The sequence below is a fragment of the Hemiscyllium ocellatum genome (assembly GCF_020745735.1).
Source record: "Hemiscyllium ocellatum isolate sHemOce1 chromosome 27 unlocalized genomic scaffold, sHemOce1.pat.X.cur. SUPER_27_unloc_1, whole genome shotgun sequence".
NCBI lineage: Eukaryota > Metazoa > Chordata > Chondrichthyes > Orectolobiformes > Hemiscylliidae > Hemiscyllium > Hemiscyllium ocellatum.
This window is the reverse complement of record NW_026867476.1, coordinates 987,997-1,004,020: the sequence shown is the minus strand read 5'-3', so window position 1 is coordinate 1,004,020 and position 16,024 is coordinate 987,997. Positions and strand designations below refer to the sequence as shown.

General features: G+C 47.4%; 1 protein-coding gene across 1 annotated transcript in view; it reads left to right on the top strand.

The window, feature by feature from the left end:
- The first annotated feature begins 204 nt into the window (after positions 1-204).
- The window catches only part of LOC132807031 (zinc finger protein 774-like), a 29,117-nt gene continuing 13,297 nt past the window's right edge, over positions 205-16,024 (top strand). The window contains exon 1 of the mRNA XM_060821338.1: positions 205-369. The gene's annotated coding sequence lies outside the window, so the exon portion shown is untranslated. The remainder of the gene's footprint in view (positions 370-16,024) is intronic.

Below are 16,024 nucleotides of genomic sequence, written 5' to 3'. Positions count from 1 at the left end.
GTTTGACTCCGATTGGTTGGAGGACCACCCAACCTCGCCCTCTGTTTGACTCCGATTGGTTGGAGGACCACCCAACCTCGCCCTCTGTTTGACTCCGATTGGTTGGAGGACCGCCCAGCCCCGCCCCCCTGTTTGACTCCGATTGGTTGGAGGACCGTCCAGCTCCGCCCCCTGTTTGACTCCGATTGGTTGGAGGACCGTCCAGCTTCCAAGGGTGGTGCTGGTAGGGGACGAGGCGCGCGCGCGGCGACACCTCCTCTTCCTATTGGTCGGGGCCGACGTCAATCACGCTCCTCACATCCGGTGGCTCACGGCGGCAGCGCGGGCGGGACGGAAGCGGAGCGCAGTGGCGCCGAAACACGTCGGCGGGTGAGTGAAACGGTTTCCGCGGAGAAATAAACAGAAGTCCGGCGCGGAGCGGTAAACCCCGAGTTACCCCCTCACCCCCATCCCCTCCCCCTCCTCCTTCCCAAAGCTCGCAGCGATGCCGCGTTTCCCTTCGGGTTTGCCCGCTACGTTAAAATGGCCGCCGTCGGCCTCAGCGGCCGTTGGCGCCGCGCCCTCCGATTGGTGGGAGGACCGGGTGACGTCGGCCTCGCTTGACGTTGGCGCCGCGCCCTCTGATTGGTGGGAGGACCGAGTGACGTCGGGCGGGCGGTGGGTCGGTCAAAGACTCCTCCAAGCCCGCCCCCGCCTCGTCCCGATTGGCCCGAACGCGCGTCTGTCGCGACCCGACAATGGAATGACGTGTCTTGACCTCCAGGTGACCTTTCCTGGCGCTTGGCCCCATGTCTCCTATCAGCCTGCCCTTATTCCTGTCCCATAGAGCCATGAGAGATGGGGGAAGCATGGAAACAGACCCTTCGGTCCAACCCGTCCGTGCTGACCCAGATATCCCAACCCAATCCAGTCCTACCTGCCAGCACCCAAGCCCACACCCCTCCAAACCCCCCCCACTCCACCATTCATACACCCATCCAAATACCTCCCAAATGCTGCAACTGTACCAGCCTCCACCACTACCCCCCCCCCCCCTCCGGGCAGCCCACTCCACACACGCACCACCCTCTGTGTGAAAAAGCTGCCCGCCCCTCCCCCCGGTCCTTCCCCTCTCACCCCAAACCCATGCCTTCCAGCTCTGGAGCCTCCCCTCTCCTCCCTCCAAGGAAAAGACCCCATCCACTTATCCCATCCATGCCCCTCACAAACCTCTGTAAGGTCATCCCTCGCCCAACTCCCCCACCCTCCCTTCCCCGACGCTCCAGGGAAACCAGCCCCCCGCCACCCGGATCCTCCAACCCTGGCAACATCCATGCAGATCTTCTCCGAGCCCTCTCGAGTCTCACGTCGTCTTTCCGTGTCAATGCTGTCCTGGCACCAGCCCCCACCACTTCCACTGGCACTTCATTCCGCAAGATGCTTGCGTGAAAAGTGCTACCCCTCAGGTCCCCCTTTCCCCACTCACCTCAAACCTATGCCTCTCCAGTTTTCACCCTATCCATGCCCCCTTGTGATTTGACACGCCTCACAGAGTCATAATTGGTATGATATTCCCCCGGTCCCAAGTTCCTAACCATGCCCTGAGTTCATCTGCCTCACCTGTTAGGCACCTTGCATTGAAGTAAACGCAGAGTTGAAAAGCGTGGTGCTGGAAAAGCGCAGCGGGCCAGGCAGCATCCAAGGAGCAGGAGGGTCGACGTTTCGGGCATGAGCCCTTCTTCAGGAATGAGGCTGGTGTGCCCAGCGGGCTGAGATTAAAAAGTGGGGGGAGGGGTGCTGGGAATACGATAGGTGGAAGGAGGTGAGGGTGATAGGCCGGAGAGGGGTTGGGGGCAGAGAGGTAGGGAAGAAGATTGCAGGTCAAGAGGGCGGTGCTGAATCTGGGGGTTGGGGCTGAGATAAGGTGGGGGGAGGGGTTCAGCCCCTCTTGACCTGCAATCATCTTCTCCTCCCCCCCCCCCTCCCTGGCCTATCGCCCTCACCTCGTTCCACCTATCGTATTCCCAGCGCCCCTCCCCCAAATTTCCCCCCACCCCCCAACCTTTTATCTCAGCCCGCTTGGCACACCAGCCTCATTCCTGAAGAAGGGCTTATTTCCGAAACGTCAATTCTCCTGCTGCTCGGATGCTGCCTGGCCTGCTGTGCGTTTCCAGCACCGCACCTTTCAACTCTGGTCCTCCAACATCTGCACTCCTCACTTTCTCCTTTAGTTTACTTTGTCCCTGCCTGCCCTGACTGTGTGACTCGATAAGGTCATCCCCTCTACCTCTGACACTCCAGGCTAAATACCCCTCAGCCTTGCCCTGTAGCTCTGTTAAAGCTCTCTTGGCTTTCCTACTAATAACCAGAAACAAGCAAAATATACTAAAGCATGAACTTTGAGACAAAGTAATTAAGTAAGTTCGTGAGTTAGACACAGTAAGTTTAGGTTTAAACCGAGGCTGCTTATGTCAATGGAGTGAAATGTGTCACTCTGGAAGTCTGTTACTGTCCGCACTACTGTCTGAGATGACCACACGTGCAGGAAGTGCTTCCAGCTGCAGAAATTTGAGCTTTAAGATTCAGAGTTTGAGCAATGGCTGGACACTGGTACCTTCTCAATGCTGATGGTTGCATGCTTTCCTTTATTGGTCAGAGTATTGAGTACAGGAGTTGGGAGGTCATGTTGCGGCTGGACAGGACATTGGTTAGGGCCACTGTTGGAATATTGCATGTAATTCTGGTCTCCTTCCTATCGGAAAGACGTTGTGAAACTTGAAAGGGTTCAGAAAAGATTTACAAGGATGTTGCCAGGGTTGGAGGATTTGAGCTACAGGGAGAGGCTGAACAGGCTGGGGCTGTTTTCCCTGGCGTGTCGGAGGCTGAGGGGTGACATTATAGAGGTTTACAAAATTATGAGGGGGCATGGATAGGATAAATAGGCAAAGTCTTTTCCCTGGGGTTGGGAGTCAGAACTAGAGGGTATAGGTTTAGGGTGAGAGGGGAAAGATTTAAAAGAGACCTAAGGGGCAGCTTTTTCACGCAGAGGGTGGTACATGTATGGAATGAGCTGCCAGAGGATGTGGTGGAGGCTGGTACAGTTGCAACATTTAAAAGGTATCTGGGTGGGGTCGTGAATAGGAAGGGTTTGGAGGGATATGGGCCGGGAGCTGGCAGGTGGGACTAGATCGGGTTGGGATATCTGGGTCAGCATGGACGGGTTGGATTGAAGGGTCTGTTTCCGTGCTGTACGTCTCTGTGACTCTATTAACGACCCTTTATTGGTTGCTGCTCACCGTGTGGCAGGAGAGCCCAGCTATCCTGAGTGTGTGCTTGCACACTGAGGCAGTGCTGCAAACGCTCTCCCACGTGTTAGAAACAAAATAAAATTTAGCTGAGACCACCAAAAGCTGGAAACAAGGCAATTTATTGATGAACTTGCAAGTAAGGGCATCAAATGCATTAAGCAAATGAGCATTGGAACATGTACACAGTTATATCCCTGGTGCTGCATGAGATCACCTCTCCCACCCCCTTACCCTACCTAACAGCTTAATGGCCGCTACGTGACTCCTCTTTATCTAAATTAAAACCCCCTTCCGTTTCCTGGAACAGAGGCTGTAACCGCCTTGCAAAACCACGATCATGTGTCTGCAGGTGCAAGAAGCCAGTTTTAACTATCACTCATGTTAGCACATCTGAATTTTTATAGCGCCCATATCCAGCAACTCCATTCTTTGCAGAAACAACACTTTTTACAGACATCTCTCACAACTTCCCCTTTTTCTTTTTCTTTAACTGTTGTTTCTGCACTTATTAAGTACCCTTTTAATTCATTTTTCCAGGCTCTGCCCTCTTACGCCTTTTGGCGATGAGGTTCACAATCTTATCCGTTTTTCAAACTCCTGGAGCAGTCTTTGACTTTCCCTTCGCTCCCCATCCTCCACATCCTTAGTTATTATAGCCTGTTCTTTAAGGGGGCCCATTCCCTTGCCGTTCGGGAGATGGAGTCCCTCAACTTGCTTTCCTCTCAGGGTCATTTGTTTAGCTAAGGCCGTTGGGTTAATCCTCGTATACAAGGTATAACACAACAACCAACTACAGTTAGTAGCCCTGCCACTATTACCAAGGGTGTGAGAACGGAGACTACCACCCCAAACCACACTACCACCCTGTGAGTGACGTGTCCACTCCTGAATTCCTCCGAGAGGGTGGTCAATCCTCACAATGCGCGAGTGATTGACCCATCAGGTGCTGTGGTATTCGGAATAAAGGTACAGCAGCTTTCCCCCCTAACATCACACATACGCCACCTTTTTCAACTAGAATCATGTCCAGGGCTAGTCTGTTTTCCCCAGCCATCCTGCTAGTGGCATCAAGCTGTTCAGCAGCTCCCTTGACTGCATCTCTAGTATAGTTTATAAATCTTTGTTGGTTATATAAAAATGTAGTTTACCCAAGCTACATTTTTTGTTAGTTGTGACCCACCAAAATAGGGATGATTCAAAACCTGCTGCAATCTGGTTGCCGTCCTTAAACTCGTCAGGCACCCCTCTCGGAACCCCTATGGAGTCAAAATAAATCCTGTCATCAAAGGAAGTCCCCAGTACCGATCTCTTACTTCGCTCATCCGCCTTCCTTACTCCCTTCTCCTCTTTCTCAAATGCCAAGGTAAATGGAATTGCCAATTGTACACGTGCCTGGCCAGCTCGAGGGCATAGCGGGTCTTCAGATCTTCCCGCCACAGTACCACCACAAATCCGCTCGGGGTACCTTTTAAGGCTGAATAGTTCCTTCCCCACTCTGTCCCGGAAACGGATTCAATTTCCGAGCATAGCGTCGGGTCTCCTAGAAACCGGGACTGGTCTGTTCCATTCCTCTGCACACAGGAGGTATGATTCCCAACCACATTCGCAAACATACGGGGAGTATTTAATTCTCCCCCCTCTCTTTAGGGAAGGAAACATTGACAGCAATGACCGGGGTTTCCCCCGCGCCGTCTCATCCTGGTACAGGGCTATCATACCGGCCCTGTCTTGCTTCCACCTGAGCGGAAAGGGAACCACCCATGCCACCGGTCTACCTGAGGCACATGCATCACAATTGTTTTTATTTATGCTTTTTACCGTGTATTTTACCCATTCCACCCAGGCTTTTGTGTCCCTGTTTCCAGTTTCTATTTCAAGGGTCTGTCTTAAGTCTTTGACCTCGATACCTTTTACCAGTTTCGGGTCACTGTCAGGGATATACGGTTCTTGCTCTTCTCGCTTTCCCTTTTCTCCCATTATTCGAAAACAGCAGCCTACAGAACACTTCCCAGGGTATCTCCCAGTCACCACACCCCTACGTATTTTCCGGGGGTCCTCAGGAGCTTCCATTAAGATCATAAAGTTGCTGCTGAGGGGGTCGACTCCCACCTTCACGGGGAGGGAGAAAGCGAGCAGGAAAGGAGTCTTCAGAGGAGGTATTTTTAACAGTGGGATATATCGGGTTGCATTTCTCATCAGTACATTCCAGGGACGGGCGGAAGGGATCTCTGTGAATAGCGATGCCGGGTGGCAACCCTTGTACACCAAATGTTTCCTGCATCTGCGTCGGGAGACTGATTGTAAAGGAACTATATTCTCTCTGATCCTTTACATCTCCGCAATCTACCAGGCTGCAAACATTGCTCTTTATTACCTGCGGGTATCCAGATTCGGGGACTTTTAACAGTTTCGAACGTGCCACCCCTATTTCGTAAAGTCTTAACACCAAGAGGATGAAGTTGGTCACTCTATTCATGGTACCTATTTTATATTATTATCCCCGTCCTCACCCACCCCTTTCTCTCGTGTCTGGGAAAGGTGAGCCCACACAGCACTTACAGTCAATGGCAGCGGTTATCTTTAAACCAATAGCAGCAGCTTTAAAAGTCTCTTATTTCAGTTCAGTCTTCCTGCTCAGCTTGATTTTCAGAGGGTCCTCTGTAGGATTAGCCTGCCACTCCGCCGAGAAAGAAGGAGCGCCTGAGCACGAGCGTGATGGCTCCACCCTTTTCCTGCAGTCCGTACTGCCGTTTCGATCGTCAGGAGGGTGAGGAACGGCCCCTCCCAGTCTGGGTGCAGTCTAGTATCTTTCCAGGTTTTCACCAGAACCCAATTTCCCGGTTTTATCTGGTGTGCCGTGAACTCCGAAGGTGGTGTCTGCGCCAGGAGACCCTTATTCCTAAGAAAAGACAACGAAGAGCCGAGAGCCGCAATATAATTTTTCAGAAACCTATCAGTAAGTTCGGCCGTCGGTACTTCCCCTCTTCCTCCCAGGATGGGTAGTCCAAACATCGTTTCGTAAGGCGAGAGACTTCTGTCACGCCTAGGTGCAGTCCAAATTCTTGGCAATGCTATTGGCAGACATTTTGTCCATGGTAATCGAGTCTCTAATATTAGTTTAGACGACCCCGTTTTTAAGGTTTGGTTCATTTGTTCCACCCGTCCTGAAGAGGGAGGAGTGTGAAATCCCCATGAAATTTCCAATGCTGCCATTACATTCTGTAATAGTTTAGATGTGAAATGAGCGCCTTGGTCTGAATCTATATTTTCTGCTACTCCGTATCGTGGGATTATATGTTCAAGGAGGACTTTTACCTCCCCTCTGTAGGTGGCTGAGGACATCGGGAAGGCCTCCACCCACCCAGTCACGTGGTCTACTGTGACCAACGAGTACTTTTGCTTCCCAACAGGAAGTAATTCAGTGTAATCTACCTGTATACTCTGAAAGGGTCTCACCCCAGGATTTCTTCCTCCCCCCACCCCCTTTTCTCTCCTTCTTATTACTTTCTTATTAATCTTTTGGCGAGTCGGACATCCTGCACACATTTGTTTGGCTACGGTACAGGCTCCCTTACATCCATACTTTCTGTGTCACACAGAGCTTGGGAGCCCCAGTGACTGCCTTGGTGCAGGGTATTCAGGATGTTCCTCATTACTGGTTTATTCAGCATTTCTCTCCCATCAGGGAGAATCCATCTTCCCTCACTCGTCTGATTTCTTGGAATTCTTGCTCCTCTTCCTCCACGTACACAGGGTCTACGGAAGAAGAGTTTACAAGGGGTGTAAGAATTTGTACCTTTGTCACTGTAAGGTTCATACCTGCCTCTCTGGCTGCTTCATCTGCTCGTCTATTTCCTCCTGCTTCTAGACTATTCCCCTCTTGGTGCCCCAGTCCATGAACAATCGCTATTTCTTGCGGTAATTTCAAACTTTCTAATACGTGTCCTATCAATTCTTCACGGACTAATTCCTTTCCTTGGCTATTGATTAGCCCACGTCGTTGCCATATTTTACCGAAGGTATGGGCCACCCCATAGGCATACTTAGAGTCGGTGTAAATTATCCCATCCCGATTATCTAGCCGTTTTAAGGTCTGGTTTAAAGCATACAATTTGCAAGTTTGGGCTGACCACGTGTTCGGTAACCGGTCAGCCTCAACTGTGCGGTTTTCACTACCGTCTACCACTGCATATCCGTTGTGTCTTTTTCCTTGGACTACCCTTGACGACCCGTCTATAAACAGCCTATCTCCTTCATGTAAGGGACTATCCTTTAAGTCTGCTCTCGTTCTGGTCTGATACTCCATAATATCTGAACAATCATGTTCCACTTCTTGCGTATCTAAGGGTTCTCCCTTCCACACAAAGGTGGCTGGGTTCAAACAACTGGTGTTGTCAACACCAGGCCGTCCCTCTCTCCTTAAGAATGGCTTCGTATTTTAGAATTCTTGAATCTGTCAACCATCTTCCTGCCTTTTGGTTCCACACTGTTCTGACTTGATGGGGAGTGCTAGCGACCAGCGCCCCCTCCGAAGGTTAGTTTGCGGCTCTCCTCTACCAGGGTGGCAGTGATCGCCACCGCCTGTATGTACTGTAACCTCTCGAGACAGGGTGTAAAATTTTGGACAGGAAGGCTATGGGTTGTTCCTTTCCTCCTGTTTTCGTGGTTAGCACTCCTATTGCTGCTCCATTATTTACTGTCATAAAAAGGTGGAAGGGAGGGCTAACACGGGAACTTGTATTAAGCTTTGTTTTAATTCCTGTAACCCTTCCTTCTCCTTTTTCTGCCCATTGTAGTTTTTCATGTCCAGATTCTGTCACCTTGGAATACGGTCCCTTTCGTTTTCTGAGCCTATCCATCTGTTATTAACCTGCAATAGCCCACCAACCCCAATAATATCCGTATATCTCTTTTTTGGTGGTCGGTAGGGGTAGTTCAGTTATTCCTTTAATCCTTTCGGGGTTCACTAATGAGGTGTCCCAAATATTTTACCTCTTTTTCCACACATTGTAACTTATTCCTAGATACTTTTAGACCCTGTTTCCCCAGGAATTCTAACCGTCTATCGGTAGCCTTGCTCACCTCACTTCTCTTTACAAGTAGGTCATCCACACATTGTAACAACATCCTCCCCCTGGGCATTGTAAACTGTTCAAGGACTTGCTCCAGTACTTGTCCAAACAAATGAGGTGATTCCGTGAATCCCTGGGGAAGTACCGTCCAGCGGAACTGCCGTTCTCTACCCGCGTCCGGATCCTCCCATTCCAAGGCAAACATGTCACGGCTTTCTGTGGCTAAGGGACAAGCCTAGGATGCATCTTTTAAATCTTATCACACTAAACCAGCGATGGTCACATGGTATTTTACTTCGCACAGTGTCTGGATTAGGTACCACTGGGTGTGGTGTTCAAACCAACTGATTCACTGCTCTAAGATCCTGCACCATTCGATAGGTTCCGTCTGGTTTGCAGACAGGCAATATCGGAGTATTAAAGGGTGACATGCATGATTCCAGTAACCCAGTTTTTATCAACGAACCTATAACTGGTTGTAGACCTCTGCGGCCATTTAGGGATATCGGGTATTGTTTTACATGAACTATCCTATTTTCTTGTTTTAACGTAATCCTTATCGGATCAATATTTAACCCACCTGGATTACCATCTTTTGCCCGTACATCAGGATGGATTTGCTTTTCATCGCTCAGTGTTAACATGGCCATTTTTACGGTCGTGTTACAATTGTCTACCTCTAGGCCTAATTTAATAATCAAATCCCTACCCTATAAATTGCTCCCGAGGTCAGGGATATATAAGAACTGTCCTGTTATTTCCTCTTTACTTCCCTTAATTAAAGTCAGCTCAAAAATGGGTACGAAGAAATCTTCGTCCTTTACTCCAGAAACCCTGATCCTTTGGTTAGTCCATTCAGCGCCAGTAAATCTAAAAATTAGAGATGGCCAGGCCGCTCCCGTATCTACCAGAAATACTGTCTCCTCCCCTTTAGGTCCCACCTGTAGATTTACCAAGGGCTCCCGGTGGGTCTCAGGAGGAAGGAACCCCTGACCCCCAGCCCCACTATTCTCCTTCGAAAGCCATTAGGGAGACTGTTTCCTTTTCTCTTCGGAAATCTGGACAGTCTCGTTTGAAATGTCCTACTTTTGCCACAATAATAACATCCTGCCTGTTGCTTACTTTCCCTAATTACTGGGTTTTGTTTTTCGTATTTCCCCCCTTTCTTCCTGTCGTCCCTATTGGGAGAAACTAAGCTCTCGCACTTCAATAATTCCAGTCCGAGACAAGATCTGAATCAGTAGTGTCATTTATTTTACTCTTGCAAGAGGGTGTGGTGTCCACTGTCTGTCTCCAAGGCAAGGGACTCTCACACCGAATTCAACAAATACTCGATATTTATATGATTTGGTTTCTATATTTTTTTTTATTTCATTGCTCCTCCCCTGTTTACATCCTCCCCTTCCCTAAGACCGGTACCCATTACTCCTGTTTATCTCTTGCCTTATCCGGCCTGGTCTGTGACAAAATGCTTATTTCTGGCCTCACAAGGCCGTTTGACCTCATCCCGCTGTGGGTCATTGTTAGGCATATCCTTTCCTTACCATTATCTACTCCCTCTATCTGTGCCTCCCCTCTCAGCATCTTATCGTTCAGACCCTTTTAATTGGGGTTTGTTCTTGTGTTTCTGTAAAAGTGGGAAACAGATGTTTATACCTACTGTTTGTACAGGCGTATCTAGCTTAACTGCCTCCCCTCACAGCATCTTATCTAGTCGTCTGTAATATCTACCATTGTTTTGCAGTCCCGTTTCTATCTTGCATACACTTTTAGCTAATACAAAAAAACAATTATGTATTTCCTCCATATAGTTCCCATTCTTGTTGACTCAGCTCCTGGCTGAAACAATTACACACTGGTGTGAGTTCATTTACTTTGTATAAGTAATTTATAATTGCAGAAGTAACACTACTTTACCTATATCCCACAATTTCCCCTTTTTTCTTTAATTACCATTTGTTATCTTCTGCATTTTTCTTTTAAGCATCGCCCCCGAAATTCGCAAGCATCATTCCGGAGATTTCATCCACCTTGGTCTCACTCATCCCCTCATTATTTAGTTGATAACGTTCCTCTGCCTGATTCCCGTGTAGGGACATCTGTTTCATTAAGGCTGTCTCAATCAGTCTTTGGGTGAGCCCACGTGTACAGGGTATGATCCAACAGCCAATGGCCACCAATACCCCGGCTACTACTATCAGGGAAGTAAGGATGGAAACCACCACCCCCTTCCATCTTCCAAACCAGGATTCAAGCCATCCCGTGAGAGATGTGTCTCCTCCTGGATTCTCAGCCAGTTCCTCTGCTAAGGTAGTCAAGCCCCTTAAGGCCCGAGTAATTGAACCATCAGATGCGGTGTTATTAGGAATAAAGGTACAACAGCTTCCTCCTAACATCACACACACACACCCCCTTTTTCTTTAATTATATCAAGGGCCATTCCGTTCTCCCATGCCATCCTACTTGTCGCATCAAGCTGTTCTGGTATTCCTTTAACCGCATCTCTTGTATAATTTATAAATCGCTGTTGATTATAGAAAATGTAATTTATCCAATCTACATTTTTATTAATTGTTACCCACCAAAAGAGAGCTGACTCAAAGCCTGCTGCAATCTGGTTACGAACCTTAAACTCATCAGGTACCCTCCCTAGGGACTCCTACCGAATCGAGATAAATCCTGTCATCGAAAGAAGTGTCTAACAGTGATCTCTTATCCCTTCCCTGTTTCCCTACTATCTTTTCCTTCTCAAATGCCAGGGTAAATGGAATTGCCAATTGTACAATTGCACATATCCCTCTCCAATCCGGAGGTAGGGTGGGTCTCAATATTTTGCCTCCACAGTACCACCACAGATCCGCTCGGGGAACCTTTAGTGCTGAGTAGTTCCCTCCTCTGTTTCGGTAACGTTTTTAATCTCTGTATATAATTTCAGCTCCCTCCAAATCTCTAGACCGACTTGTACCTTGTCTACGCACACACGACTTGTGGTTTCCAAGTGCGGCGGAAAACGTGGGGGGAACTTTTGCATCTTTCTTCTCCAAGGGAGGGAACATCAGAGATAGGAAGGTACAATTCCTATCATTCCATGCAGTCTCATCCTGATACAGGGCTATCGCACATTCCATGCCCTGCCTGTCTCGCTTCCACCTCAGCGGAAAGGGAACCACCTGGGCCACTGGCCTACCGGAGGCACATGCATAGCAATTGCTTTTGTTCAGACTTTTTACAGTATACTTTACCCGTTCAACCCAGGCATTTGCATCCCCGTACCCAGTTTCAATTTCGATAGTCTGTTTCAAGTCCTTTACCTCTCTAATTTTTACTACTTCAGGATCAGCGGGAGGGGTGAAAGGTTGTATCTTATGATCCAGTAGTTCCACCCGTTTTCCCTGTCCTACACTAATTCGAAAACAACAGCCCGAGAAATCCTTCCCGTTTGGTTTCATTTCTATCCCAAATGTTTCATTTAATTGTATCTCATAGGTGCCGTGCACCCTCTCCCCACCCCCCCCCCAGAATTGCTTCGTGCCATGTGGCTTTCTTTATTGTTAGGGATACTGGGTTACACTTTTTATCGGGACAATCGCGAGCTGGTTGGAAGGGGGTCCGGTGTACTGTGACGAGACTATTATACCAAGTACCATCCCCATAGGACTTGAGATGTATCGCAGAGCTGCGGTACTGTCTCTGATTATCTACATCCCCACAATTTACTAAGCTGCACGCATCAGCGTCTATTACTTGTAGATTATCAGACTCAGGAACCGTTAATAATACATATGAACGTGATATTTGACAAAATCCCAATACTAAGAGGGCTAGCATCATAACTCTGAGCATCCCCAGTATTCTAAACATCATACTGAAGCACAAAAAGACTTAATATGCAATCTTAAAGAAATAATCCTGCGCTTGCGTTGCCAGTGTATAATCAGTTATTCAAAGTCTCATTAGCCTGAGTTGCAGTGGGTCTTGCGTTGATTCAGCTGTCCAGTTGTCTTCCTCAACTGGAGATTCCACTGGCCCTTTGACCCGAGTGTAGTGAGTCCAGCCTTTCTCCGCCGTCCTTATTGCCGTTCCGGTCGTCAAAAGATACGCCCCTTCCCAGTCCGGCTGCAATTTAGTCTCTGTCCATGATTTTACTAAGACCCAATCTCCCGGCTGGATGGGATGAACGGTGAATTCAAGGGGCAGAGTCTGTGCCAATAAACCCTGTTTCCTGAGGAAAGACAAAGAGGCGGACAAGCCCAGTGTATACTTCTTTTAAGAACAAATGTTTAGTTTCGGGAATTGGCAATTCTCCATGCGTTCCCAGATAAGGTAATCCAAATAAGATCTCATAGAGGGATAGTCCCAAATCTGTCCTTGGGGCTGTTCGTACTTGCAAGAAAGCTATAGGTAAACATTTAGTCCAAGGGAGTCTGGTTTCTATTATCAATTTAGAGAGCTGTCGTTTGAGTGTTTTGGCTCATTCTCGCAAACCTTTCCTGATGATGGCGGGTGCCATGGAGTATGGAACTCCCAGGAAATTCCCAACCCTTTCATTACCCCCTGTAACACTTTAGAGGTAAAATGAGTTCCTTGGTCAGAATCTATACGGTTCACATATCCCATATCGGGGAATTATGTGCTCTAATATTGTTTTAAACACCCCACTCGCAGTGGCAGTCACAGCCTGCACACACTCAGGCCATCCCTGGGATACTGGATCCAATAGCTTCGAAAGATATGCTACTATCTGTTTCATTCCTCCCCACCTCTGGGTTAATATTCCCAAAGCTGCTCCCTTATCTACAGTAGCAAAGAGGTGGAAAGGTTTATCTAGGGAAGGTAAGGCTAACACGGGGGCATGGATCAGATCTCTTGAGTTCCTCAGCTAGTTCTTTTTCCTCATCATCCCAATTTAGACATGTTGGTTCCTCCTCTAATAGTTTGCGATATAATTTCTTAGTTTTTGAGCATGGGAATCAATCCACAATCTGCAATATCCCGTTAAACCCAAAAATTGACGTAACTCTCCCGTTTAGTCCTGGGCAGCGGCATCCCCACTATTCCCTCTATCCATTCCGGGCTTATCTTTCCCTTTCCCTCACTAACTAAATGTCCCGTGTATTTCACTTCTCGCTCCACATATTGTAGTTTGTTTTTAGATCCTCGCAGTCCCTGCTGGCCCAGGAAATTCACTAATTTGCTAGTGGCTTCTACTACTCTTTCTCTCTTTTTTTCCTGTTACTAAGAGGTCGTCTACATACTGCAACAGGATAGTCCCCTTGGGGCTGCTAAATTTCTCCAATATTTGTTCTAACATCAGCCCAAATAACTTCAGGGATTCCGTAAACCCCTGGAGGAGCACAGCCCACCGGTATTGCTGTTTCCGTCCTGTCCTGGGGTCTTCCCATTCAAAGGCGAACAAATTCCTACTTTCCTCCGCCAAGGGACAAGCCCAAAAGGCATCCTTTAAATCTATCACACTAAACCATTTGTGGTCATGGGGGATCTTACTCAATAACGTATAGGGGTTTGGCACCACTGGGTGTCTAATCTGTACTATACGATTTAATGTTCTCGATTCCTGCACCAATCGATAAGTTCCATCGGATTTCCGCACGGGTAGGATTGGGGTATTATAAGGAGACCTACGTGGCTCCAACAATCCATCTCTAATCAGTCCCTCAATTACTGGCTGCAGTCCTCGTTTACCTGCGATGGAAATGGGATATTGTCGCTCACAGACAACGTCCCCTATCCTTTTTAAACTTACTTCAAGGGGAGGGGTCTGTAGTCCTCCACGATTCCCTTCCCTAGCCCATACAATCGGGTCGATCTCTCTCCCCACATCCTCTCTGCCCTACGTGCTGTCACCCACCACTCCCGGGTGCTCAATATTGGTTCCATTCTTTTCTTAACCATCTCATCAACCGTAGCTACCATCATTTTCACCTTCTGTTTTTGTCTCTCATCCTCTCTCTTTTTTTCAAACACTTTCTGTGCCTCTCAGGTCTTTCAATTCCCTCATTTCTTCTCTATGCTCCGGGTTTTGATTTTCCCACTGGGGCTCTCTGAGGGGAAACTTCATCTCACCCTGTCCAGCATCCCCTTCTCCAATCGGGTGTTCCCTGTCCCATATTTTAATGGCTGCTCCTCGTATAAGTCCCCTTTCTTTCCCAGTAAATAGTATATTCAAAATAGACATTACCTCAGCCCACGTATACAGACTGGGCCCCAAACATTGATCAATTTGTTCAGACAACCCTACCGGATCCTCAACCAGGACCTTCATCTCCCTTTTAAATGTTCTGACCTCCCCACTGGTGAGGGGGTCACACACAAACCCGATCTCTTTGTCCCCTATTGGTACCTTCCGAAGGGGATAAGTCGTTACGTTCTTCCCTTTTTTTTAAGAAATATTGCAATATTTCTAGCTCCCCATAACTTCAAACACCAATTCATGCTTGACTAACTTTAAAGCCTGTCCCTAACTTGTAAATATATTTATATTCATTTATTCAGTATTTAATATTAAAAATGTAAAATGCATACAGTTCCCAACTTTGAAATCCACTGTAATTACCCAGTTTTAGTCCCTTAATTTAAATCCAAAACTAGTTTTCTTAAGTAGTCCTGACCAATCATTGCTCGATTACAATGCTATAGGTCGTGAAGTAATCAGAGCTGCCTTAAAAGAATTTGTCTATTCAAGTTTTTAAAAAAAACTTCTAATGCATGAACAATGGCCGAATCCAAGGTCACAGATAATAACCATAGATTGTAGTAAAAACAAAATCCTAATGTTGAACTGAAACTTCAACTGTCCTCCATAAATCGCTTCTATGTAAAGGTAAAAGAGATTAGTTAGAAACTGATAGTAAGGCCGTCATGACCTGTAAAAAAGAACAGGAGTTATCATTTTTTTTCATAATCTCTATAGAATCCTTAACCTTAAAAGACATCATGTTAAGTTTCCCTAATAAAAATCAGGTTCAAAACAGTCCTGGAACTCAAGCTCCAGGGAATAAAGCACAAACATTCAATCACCAACAAACAAATGTGCATTCAAACCAGATCACAAAGGGTTAAACTTTCTATCAGCTGTACAGCTCTTTTCATTCTCTCTCTCTCTCTCTCACACATTGACATATAAATTCAGATATTTACAAACCCAGTCTCCGTCCGACCTGTACTTTGGCCAGAAGACGGCGAGACGAAGAATGAATTCCTTAGTCCATGCAAAGCAACAATACTTAATCACCTTTTTCCCTTGTACAAGTATTATTTGTCTAATTCCACAACATCCTGCCCAACGGACTTTCTGGAGGTATGTTGTAAGGGACCCTGCCTCCATTGCCATTGCCTTTTTTCTTTTGTTTTCCCGGAGGCTTTTTTCCTTACCCACGGCACAACCCATATTGAGTTCCTTCGTTAGTCCTTTATTAACTACTAAAACTCAATCCCGGCCACCAAGGCAGTACTTAAAAGTCAATTTTCTTACCCTGGTCTGTGCACAGAGTTGCCTGGCCCCTTTTCGCCGTATTTTCTATCGACCTCCTTTCACTATCTGATTCAGATGTCTCTCTTGTGAGATTCGTACCAGTCACCCAAGGGAGCAGACCAAACCGGGACACGAGACCGCTCCTCAATTGGGAACGGGACGCGTCTTCCCAG